We start from the raw sequence: 11,117 nt of genomic DNA, 5'->3' as shown, positions 1-11,117 counted from the left end.
GAAAGGCATGTCATGCGTGGTTTGAAGAGCAAAAACGTGTAGTTTACAATGCCAAAATTGAAAAGTTGAGGAAAAACAAGGTGTACAGAGTTGCTTATTGGTTACAATCTGAGGAGTATGATGATGCTACTGATTATGATATGCCAATGTACCAGTTTGCAACTGATCTTCTCCATAAAGACTTGGTCTATTGCTAGAAATTGTAATTTATTTACCGATCTGTTACGGATTTACAGCATATAATACAATAATATTAAAGTTCGGATCTTGAGAATATCACATTTTTGAATTTTCAAGGCAGTCTGAGTGTTTATTACTATTTCCGTCATAACGGTTAATTTGGTAATTAAGTCCAATTAGATAATTAACTACTTATATGCTTTAATTTCAGATCATCCAAGTAAGATGTTTTATATTTGTTTCAGAATGCTTCAATCTATAATAACTGAAAATTTCATTCAGTTCTCTTGATTTTTAAGAAAGTTATGGGCTTTTGACTGTACTCGATCACCGCTTTTGTGTTAAGTCAATGGAAAAGCAAGATGCTAATTTCCGAGTGTGAAAATGGCCATAACTTTTTTAATACTGAAGATATGAAAGTGAATTGGGTGTCAAATTAAGCTTCTTTTTTTATGCTTTATCTGATGGGATAAATTGCACTTGATTTTTAAAATCTCAAAAATTTGTAACATTGCTATCTTTTGAAGGGAAATCTTACGTGGGCTATATAAATGTGTGGCGTCGGTGATTTGATCGTCTTGCGCAGTTTGAGCAGAATTTCAATTAAACCACACCAACTTTTCGGCGCACTCCTTACTTTACCATAGAGGAAGCGCGCAGAGGCCTCTCGGGCAAAGATACTAGAGGATCTTTGCTCACGGATGCCATGGTTACGGTTGGGGTTGGGCGACATGTCGGCGACTGGTCGGTCTGCGTGCGGGCGGGGGGGGGCGGTGAAGGGGTAGGGGAGGAAGTGGGGGGAGGGGTAGGTGGAGGAAGTGGGGGGAGGGGTGTTGCCACAGGGTACCGCCCGCTCCTCTCCCGTTGACGCAGGCGCAGAGAGCGGGAGCCCGGCATCCGGGTCTCGGCATCGGCATCGGCATCGAGGCGGCTCCCGCGGCGGGCAGTACGCATGCGCCGGGAGCGGTCGACGGCGGTGGAGGTGTGAATGGGTTCGCGGCGGTGAAGAGAAAATAAATCAACCGGCTAGAGTCGGCGGCGCCCACCTTTCAGATTACGACGGATTCGGCACTCGGTGGTGAAGTTGGATTTGGAGTGTGGTTGCTGGTGGGGGGGAACGGAAGCGTTGTCTGACTCGGTGGCAGGGCGGTGTGACGAAGCTGCGGTGTCTCCGAGGGAGAGAGGGGGGCGAGTGAAGCCGGCGGAATGGGGTGTACGCTCAGCACCGAGGACAAAGATGCGGTGGAGAGGTCCAAGATGATCGACCGGAATCTGAGGGAGGACGGAGAGAAAGCGGCGAGGGAAGTCAAGCTGCTGCTCTTGGGTGAGTGTGGGACTCGGGCTGGATCTCACCGGCCGAGGGGCAAGATGGCTCTCTGACCATCGATCCCTGTGCTCTGTCCTTCCACCCAGGGTCCTGGTGTAGTAACCTTTCAGTTTGTTTAACTTGTTAGGCAGTTGGAATTTAAAATACTCCAAGCAAACTGATCTCATTTTGTTTTGAGCATTTTAAAGCTTTACATTTTTCTTCTCCCTCCCCTCCCCTCCCCTCCCCCATTAATACCGCGACAAACTGAAAAAATCACTCCTTGGTGAGAACTCCAGATGAACCTGCATCTCCCCTACTTATTTTTTTTCACATTATAGTTTTAGTAAGTCGAGGGCAAGTGACCCTGAGCTACTAGTTGATCCTATTTTGGATGGTTACTATTAAGCACCTTTATTTCCCGCTAACTTACTGGCTTGCAGCCACAGGTATTGACAACCTGCAACAAAAATGTGTAAACAATGAACTCTACGATTGGTTCACTCGTTCAACATTTTGTGTTCTCTGATGCGTTTAGGTTACGTTAACGCCATTTGGATTGGGTCTTTTTGTTGAAAAGTACACCGAGGTTTCTTTTCTGTTATTTGTGAAATCTGTTTGGAAAAAAACTCTTTGCAAGTAGTCCTCACGTGGATTATCTCACATGAGCCTGAATATACAAACACTAAATCTACCTCTAAACATCACTTAATTGCGTGAACACGTCACTCACTTGTGTTGGGACATGCACATCACAATGGAGAAAAAGTACTCAGTTTTTGAAAATACGGCTTAATATACAATTATTTGAAGTATATTAATCCTGCAAAAAATGTATAAATCGATGGAATTTTCTCGTGACGCGATTTTTGGCCATTAGCACAATAATACTTTTTTTTTATGATTGATTCCTTTCAACCGTGTAATTACTTTTTAGGTAGTGGTAAAATTGATCGTAAACGATCTTGGTGATAGTTTAGTGCCCAACATATTTGTGATTAAAAACGCCTTTATAAGATTTTCTCTTGGGATTCTAAAACAATTTATATGATCTGATGCTGAAAATATAATTTTGTGAATTTATCAACATTGAAATGAAAGTTATCTGTGTGCTTAACCACAGTTAAGCTATATCCATACTTTCAAATCACTGGTTTCCTTACAATGATTTCTAAAATTGCATTTTCTAATGTCTATATTGTGCTAATTCTGGACAATTAACCTCCCCTGTTCCTTTATAACGTTTTCTTTCCTATTTTTATGGTCCTCAGAATTTACCTTCTTGACCTTTCTTCAATCTGACATCATCCTAGGTGGCTTTATCTTTTTTTTGTTCTGAAATACTTTGAGCATTTTTGCAATTTTAAAGGCTATTTAAATTTAAATGGACGTGGGTGCTGTTAAATTGGCCATGAGGTAATGTTGCTGTTAGCTCCCTGTCCTAGGGTCTGCTGAAAATTATTGATCTATCAATACTTCCAATCTTATATTTGGTGATTATAAATTATACTCCAAGTGTGATAAACCTGCTTGTTACTTGTATGTCCAATAAACAATAGTGGCAGCAGCTAACTGGATTAAGTAGTCTAATAAGATTAGACAGCATTCTCTATGTCCAATGCCAAAATCCAATTAAATTCTGTGGTATTTAATCCTCCGTATTTTATTCACTATTATGTGACAGGTGATGTGTGTGGGAATGAACTGCAGATGCTGGTTTAAACCGAAGATAGACACAAAACGCTCGAGTAAATCAGTTGGTCAGACAGTATCTCAGGAGAAAAGGAATAGGTGCTGTCTGATCCGCTGAGTTACTCCAACTTTTTGTGTCCATTATGTGGCAACTTTTTGCGGCTTTGATGGAAAGTTAGAAAGAGCTCTTAAAGATAGCGTAATCAAGGGATATGGGGAGAAGGCAGGAACGGGGCACTGATTGTGGATGATCAGCCATGATCACATTGAATGACGGTGCTGGCTCAAAGGGCCGAATGGCCTACTCCTACACCTAATGTATATTGAAACTGTAAAACCAAAAGAAATGTGTGAATGTTATTTGAGCACTTGGCTATTGAATGGTGGTAACTATTGAGCTAATGGCATTTTTGAAAACTACTATATTGGGTTTGAGGGGCACTAAATGTTGAACCTGATACCACCTCAGCCAGTAGATAGACATTTTGAGAATGCTGAAGTTTATAAAGTTGTTGTCTGGTATTCATTTATTTAACTGGAAATCGGTACAGTGTTTTGCGGTTCACTCTATAAAGGCGGAAATGAAGAGGTTAAGTTATTGAGCGTGCTTATAGCATCACACAATGACGTATCCGATGTAACCTAACTGTTTTACACATTTTATTGTTGGGGTCTGTAAAAAAAATAGATTAATTTTTCGCTGTTTGCATATAATTTTGCTGATTTTGATTGAAGAGCTAGAAAGCAATTCAATATCTAGTGTGTTTTTTAACAATGAGCAAAATATTTCAAAGACGTATCATCTCATTCATCTCAATTTCCGACTAACATTTCATCTTGTTTAGATTATTCTTGTGAAACAATTACAATTTAAAACTATCGAATCTGTAACTGAATACTGTTTTGCAGATAGTAGTATATGTATTTATGTGTATTATCCACAGTTGGTCTTAAAGCATGAAAACAGGCCCTGTGGTCCAACTCATCCATGCCAACCAAGTGCTTAACCTTGCTCAACTCATTTGCCTGGGTTTGTTTCATACCCCTCTTAAATCTTTCATACCAGTATATCTGTCAAACGTATTGAATGTTCATAGTCCCAGCCTTAAACACTTTGTCTGCAAGCTCATTCCTTATACCTATCACCCTCTGTGTGAAAATGCTGCCCCTCAGATTCCTTTCTCCTCTCATCTTAAATTTTTCTCCTCTCATCTTAACCCTATGCCCTGCAGTTGTTGATTTTGTCAACCTTGAGAAAAAGTTTGGTGATCTTGCAATCTAATTCTGCATTTAAATATTCTGAGAAGTCTCTGGGATATGAGAGTTTGTTTGGCTCTTTAGTCACTCCAATGTAAACCTCATTGCCCATGTTAGAGTGGTGATTCTTAAAATATTGCACAAGGATTTAAGAATAATGCATAACCTGGGAATTACAGATGTAAACTAAAATTTCATTTTAGTATGTTCATATTAGTTGATTTTTAGAACCTATTGCACCAAGTTTATAGACATTTAAAACATTAGCTATATTGTGTACCATTTTTGAGTTAGAGTTACTTCAGCAACTAATTACGGAAGAATCAAACACACCTTGGTTATATATTGTTGTGTCGTGGGCGGCACGGTGGCATAGAGCTACTGCCTTGCAGCACCAGAGACCTGGGTTCGATCGTGACTTCGGGGTGCTTGTCTGTACGGAATTTGTATGTTCTCCCCATGACCTGCATGGGTTTTCTCCAAGATCTTTGGCTTCCTCCCACACGACAAAGACATTCAGGATTATAGGTTAATTGGCTTGGTATAAAAAAAGGTTAAATTGTCCCTAGTGTTTGAGGGGTAGTATTAATGTGCGCGATCGCTGGTTGGTGTGAACTCGGCGGGCCGAAGGGCCTGTTTCCACACTGTATTTATAAACTAAACTTTAAAAAGAACTAATTAATAGCAATATCTGTGAATAAATATTAAAAAACAAAAAACTTGTACTCTTTAATCACTGACCACTGCAGTTTGGAAAGTCACTTGGAATCGCCAAGTTTACATTATCACTTACATTATTTTCTAGCTGGGAAATGAATTTAGTGATCTGTGAATCTGTTAAAAAAGCATGGCACATCTGAAATATCTAGGTTTTGATGCTACTGTTGGCTAAGAAATGTAGATATGTATTGAAAGAACAATTATCAATATACCTACAGACACTATTTTTTTGAAACCGAAGGAAAATGGAGGGCTGCAATCATTCATTTTAAAATATTGATTAGAAATGTTGATTATTTACTCCTTGGGTATTTGAAGTGGTGCATCTTTTGTATTGCTGTAAATGTTGGCAAGTTTACAAGGTATCTGCCAGTTGGCTCAGTGCCTGGAAAGTTTCAATGCAAGTATTGTTTTGATGCTTGATGGTATCCGATGCTTGAAGGCCAGTGTTGAGCTTGGAACTTTGGAGCTCAAGTCCTGTGTTAATGTAAGTGTGGACAATCTTTAATAAAGGCATTCATAATTATAGCTATTGTTTGGTCATTCTTGAATGGTATGACGTTGATTCCTTATAAACAGTACTGCTTTTGGTTTGTGTGAGAAGGGTGTCTAATTATAAATACTTGTATTTTTGATTAAGTGGTGGACTGGAAGGCGTTGGTGGCAGCAGCATGCTGCGGAAGTTGTATCTTGCGGCCCACTTCCTGCCCTCTTCAACATCTTACTGCCAATCTGCTTGTAAGTAAGGGCAGGATACAAAATGGTGAGCTGTGCGTGATAGAATGCTCATGTTTGTTGGCTCACTGAAATCTGAAAAAATCTAGCAGCCAGCAAACTCTGCCAAGGATGATGAATGGAATCAATTAAAAATCTGTTAATTAAATACTTAATTTTTAGAATGAATTACTTAATAAAGATTAATAACATTAAACCCAGCACGATTGAATAAAATAAAAATCACTCTACATTTACCCTTCTTTCTCATAACTTCCTCTGTTCACATAGTTCAAGTGAACACCACGTCATTGAGCAAGTTCCTTGGTGGAAGTGATAGAATAGAATAGAATATGTTTATTGTCATTGCACAAAACTGAGCAACAAAATTCCATTTGCTTCTCCTCCGTTAAAAGAAATACAACACAACAACCAATACACATATGTACAGTTAATAGTAAAATAATAGATACATTTTTAAAAGAGTTTAAAAGAATTTAGCGGTATTCCTCGAAGTTACTTCTTGCTTCCCAGTGTTCACTATTGGAGTTAAGCTCTTTTACCGCACATGGGTAGAAACTATTTTTTAGTCTACCGGTGCGAGCCTGCAGAGACCTGAGTCGCCTCCCCGAGGGTAGCAGAGTAAAAAGGTGGTTGGCAGGGTGGGATGTGTCCTTCTTGATATTTATGGCGCTGCGCAAGCATCGGGCCTTGTATATGTCATCCAAGGAGGGCAGGTTAGCGATTGTAATGCGCTGCGCAGTTTTTATAATTCCCTGCAGCGCCCTCCTCTCAGCCACAGTACAGCTGGCAAACCACACCAGGATTCCATAGGTGAGGATACTTTCCACGGCGCATCGATAGAAGGACAGCAGCAGCGGCTGTGAGACGTTAGCTCTCCGTAGAGACCTCAGGAAATACAGCCGCTGATGAGACTTCTTCAAGAGAGTGACGGTGTTCATTTGCCATTTGCGGTCCTGGGAGATGTTTATTCCTGAAAGATTCAGCAAATTTGTGCTCTGCTAGAGCGCAGATGGTGACTTCAGGAATTCATGGATACACACTAATTCTAAACTTGATGTTTCGTGAAGGTAAAAGCCAACAGTTAGTTCACTGTGGAACTGCTGGTATCACCTGGAATGTGGCAGCCCATAATTTGCAGTAAAGTAGAAATATGTAACATTTCTTTAGTTGTTAATGTAAAGAAAGCAGTGAGCACATGGTGCCTCTATATCTCATACATACAAGGTAATTTGTTAACTCTGATATGGAGTCTAATCCAGAAAACTAACTCCAAAAACAAAATATGAATCTAGTGACATTTATTTTCAAATAGTTATTTTGGATTTCCAACCTCTTACAGTTCATTGGCATTTACCTTAACATAAAACTGCTGACCAAAGGTAACATTTGCCTGGCTTGACGATTTTCCTTAAAAATTACTCTAGTTGGGGATTCAAATTCTATTCGGAAACTTGAGTAACCCACTACCAGCTAGTAGTACTTGAATGTGTGTTGTGCCAAGGTTTCTTGATATTCACCAAACTTCCCTTTATTCTCTGTCCTTTCTCTGCAAAGTGAAACGCTTGATTTGTGACTTTTCCTAATCCTATTGAAAGGCTGTAACCTGAGATGCTAGCTTTTTCTTTGTTTCTGCTGTGTTATTTCCGCCATACCTGTTTTCTATTTATGTTAAACTGGGGGGTTTGTCTCTCAATCTGTAAAATTTACTGTGGTTACTTGCATAGGCTGCTCTGATACCACCTCCCAAAACCCTTGATCTTTGTAACCAAAAAGATCAATGGAAGCAGGTGCATTGCAGGAACATCACACAGCTAATGCCCCTCTAACTTGTATGCCTTTCTGACTTGAAGGTATATTACAATTCCTTTGATACCGGGTCTAAATCTGGGGAATTCTCCCCAGTTAAGCATGATTTTATTTTGTGGATTTCCTTCTGAGTTGCTGGATATTGCATTGTATTTAGAAATAAAAATAAACTTGAACCTGTTAGTTATTTGTTGTATCAGCAGGAAGATCTGGATAGAGTTTTGAGCTGCACAGATAAAATGCACGTGCTTTTATATAACAATAATACACTTTATTGTCATTGTAAATACATACAACGAAATTTCCGGCGCACAATAGTGTTTAATTAATGATAGTATTCTGAGACAGCACAAGCTCAACTAAGGAAATTTGGTGGAAGAGTATTTGGAGTTCAAAAAGATTTAATAAAGTATTACATGTTGCCATCTAGATTAAAAATTGCTATTGTTTCCAGTTACCTGGGCAGTGAATTGGTGTTTATGGGCCATAAATGTTAGGGGGGGTTTACCCAGTTTTATAGCACCTGGTTTTCTTAAAATATATTATTGATTAGTTTAAGGAAAACAAAAAGCTGGACAAACTCAATGGATGAGGCAGCATTCTTGGAGGAAATGGCAGATGACATTTCAGGTCAAAACCGCTCTTCAGACTGATGGAATAGTGGGAAGAAAGCTGTAAAAGAGAGGTGAAGGCGGGCAAAGCCTGGCAAGTGATGGATGGATACAAGCGAGGAGGAGTGATGATTGGCAGAAGGATGGTGTAAGTAATCAGGTCTAGCAGTGAAAAGGAGACAAAAGGGTATCAGATAAGGAAATGTGAGGAGTGAAATGTAAAACCAGAGGGAGGTATATGGGTGGAAAGGGACGCGGAAGGGGAAAGGGAGGTGGGAAATAAAGGGGAGAAATGGTACTCAATGATAAATTGTCAATTTGGCCATAACTGAATTTTCTAACTTAGGAAAAATGACAAGACAATGAAGAGGGTGCAGATGGATTGGAATAATTGCAGGAATGAAGGGCTTGAGGGTGGCACAAGGCTGGAGCTAATTAAAATGTTGCCTTTCATCTCCAGTAACTCGGGTTCAATCCTGACCTGCTGTCCGTGTGTCTGCACCTACTCCCAGGAACGCATTGGTTTGGTCTGGGTCCTCTGGTTCCCTCCCACGCCACAAAAAGATGCAGGTTGTAGGTTAGGTACACAAAATTGCTGGAGGAACTCAGCGGGTGCAGCAGCATCTATGGAGCGAAGGAAATAAAAAAAAAATTTTAAAAAACGGTTGTCAAGGTTGTAGGTTAATTGGCCACAGTTATTGGCCCCTAGAGTGTAGATAAGCTGTACACTATTAGGGTGTGTGGACGAAGGGAGAGTCAGTTGATAGGATGTGAGGAGAATAAAATGGCTCGGCATAGAATTAAAGTAATGGGCCTGTCCCACTTAGGCGACTGCAGGGGACTATGCATTATGGTCGGCGTGAATTTTTCAACGTATTAAAAAATGAGTGGCGACTAGAATGAAGCCGCCATGGAGAGCAGCAAGAATTCTCATGCCGTAGGTGGGTCGCCAGGTGGTCGAAGGTTCTCGTAAGTTCTTGTAGGTTGTAGCCGGTGCTGACCAGTGAATTTCATTGGCTCATTGGGAAACAAAAACGCAAGCAGTAGTTTTCAGAACCAAGGATAACCGATGTCCGCCAAGCTTCACAGCCATGTATTTCTGGCTTCTTAAAAGTTGTCTGGCTTCTTTAAATTTGTCTCCACTCCTTCTCTCTGCTTCTCCTCCTCCCCCCTCTTTTAGACGACTTACCGTGTCAACCTTCCTGTTCATCGGAGTGTGTGTCTGTATCACCTTGGCTTTGCACCGTGTGAATTTCACTCTGACGGCAGTCTCCCAGCTCTGTCCCCCATCTGCATAACAGGCTGGTGAAGGAAGCGATGTGTGTGTCCGTTCCAGTTGCCGTTTTTTCAGGCGACTTGGCAGTTGCTTGAAAAATCGCTTAAGTGGGACAGACCCATAAGGCTGGTGCCTTCTGATCTGCAAAGACTCAGTTGGTTGAAGGGCCTGTTTGTGTGCAGTATTAAATACAAAGATAGAATGAAGAATCTGGATAGTTTATGGAACAGAGGTTGAGAGGAGATGTTTAAAATCATGGAGGATCAAGAGAAGCTGTTTCTATTGGCAGAATGGTGATAATGTAGGAACGTCACAAAATTTTGAGATTTAAAAAATCAAGCCTATAATTTATCCCATCAGATAAAACATAAAAATAACTTTAATTTGATACCTAATTCACTTTCATATCTTTAGTATTTTAAAAGTTATGGTCATTTACATACTCGGAAATTAGCATCTTGTTCCCTATTGAATTTCCATTGACTTAACACAAAAGCTGTGATCGAGGACAGTCAAAAGCACATAACTTTCTTAAAAATTAAGAGAACTGAATGAAATGTTCAGTTATTATAGATTGAAGCACTCTGAAACAATATGAAACATTTTACTTGAATGACCTGAAATTAAAGCATATAATTAGTTAGTTACCTAATTGTAGCTAATTATAAAAATGACTGTTGTGACGGAAATAGTAATAAACACCCAGACTGCCTTGAAAATTCAATAATGTGATATTCTCAAGATCAGAACTTTAAAATTATTATATTATATGATGTAAGTCCATAACAGATAGGTAAAGAAATTACAATTTCTAGCAAAAGACCAAGTCTTTATGGAGAAGATCAGTTGCTAGCTGGTACAATGGCATATCATAATCAGTAGCACCATACTCCTCAGATTGTAACCAATAAGCAACTCTGTCCTTCTTTCTCCCCCCCCCACCCCCCATCAGTCTGAAGAAGGGTTTCGGCCCGAAACGTCGCCTATTTCCTTCGCTCCATAGATGCTGCTGCACCCGCTGAGTTTCCCCAGCAATTTTGTGTACCAGCAACTCTGTACACCTTGTTTTTCCTCATTTTTTCAATTTTGGCATTGTAGACTACAATTTTTTGGTCTTCAAACCACGCATGGCATGCCTTTCTGCCCACTACTTTCCCATTAACAATGTCCTGTAAATCATCACATTTGGAGTAGTCCAAATTTGGATAATCTCTGCGAATGCTGTCTAAACCAGTCTCTTTTGCTGAGCATTTGGATTGAAATTTTTGCATTTCTTCTTGGGAGACATCTGTTTAAAATGTAAAGACAGCAAACACTGAATAGCATTCGCAGAAACAAGTTATTATTTGCAGTTTTTGGAAAATGTTAAAGTTCAATGCTAAAACAAATAGTAAAACCCAACTAAAAATTCATATTCATCAGTTTCATCAAATCAATTAAATTCATCTAAATTCAATTACTAGATCTAAACATCTATCCATTAGGAAAATGTTAAAAAAAAATGAATAGCCTAAGTATACAAATAACACAC

General features: G+C 39.7%; 1 pseudogene; it reads left to right on the top strand.

The window, feature by feature from the left end:
* Positions 1-1,117: 1,117 nt before the first annotated feature.
* Positions 1,118-11,117, top strand: part of LOC116985217 — a 30,481-nt pseudogene continuing 20,481 nt past the window's right edge.

This window comes from Amblyraja radiata, chromosome 21, assembly GCF_010909765.2.
Source record: "Amblyraja radiata isolate CabotCenter1 chromosome 21, sAmbRad1.1.pri, whole genome shotgun sequence".
NCBI lineage: Eukaryota > Metazoa > Chordata > Chondrichthyes > Rajiformes > Rajidae > Amblyraja > Amblyraja radiata.
The sequence above is the reverse complement of the archived record's forward strand: the minus strand, read 5'-3'. Positions and strand labels throughout refer to the sequence as shown.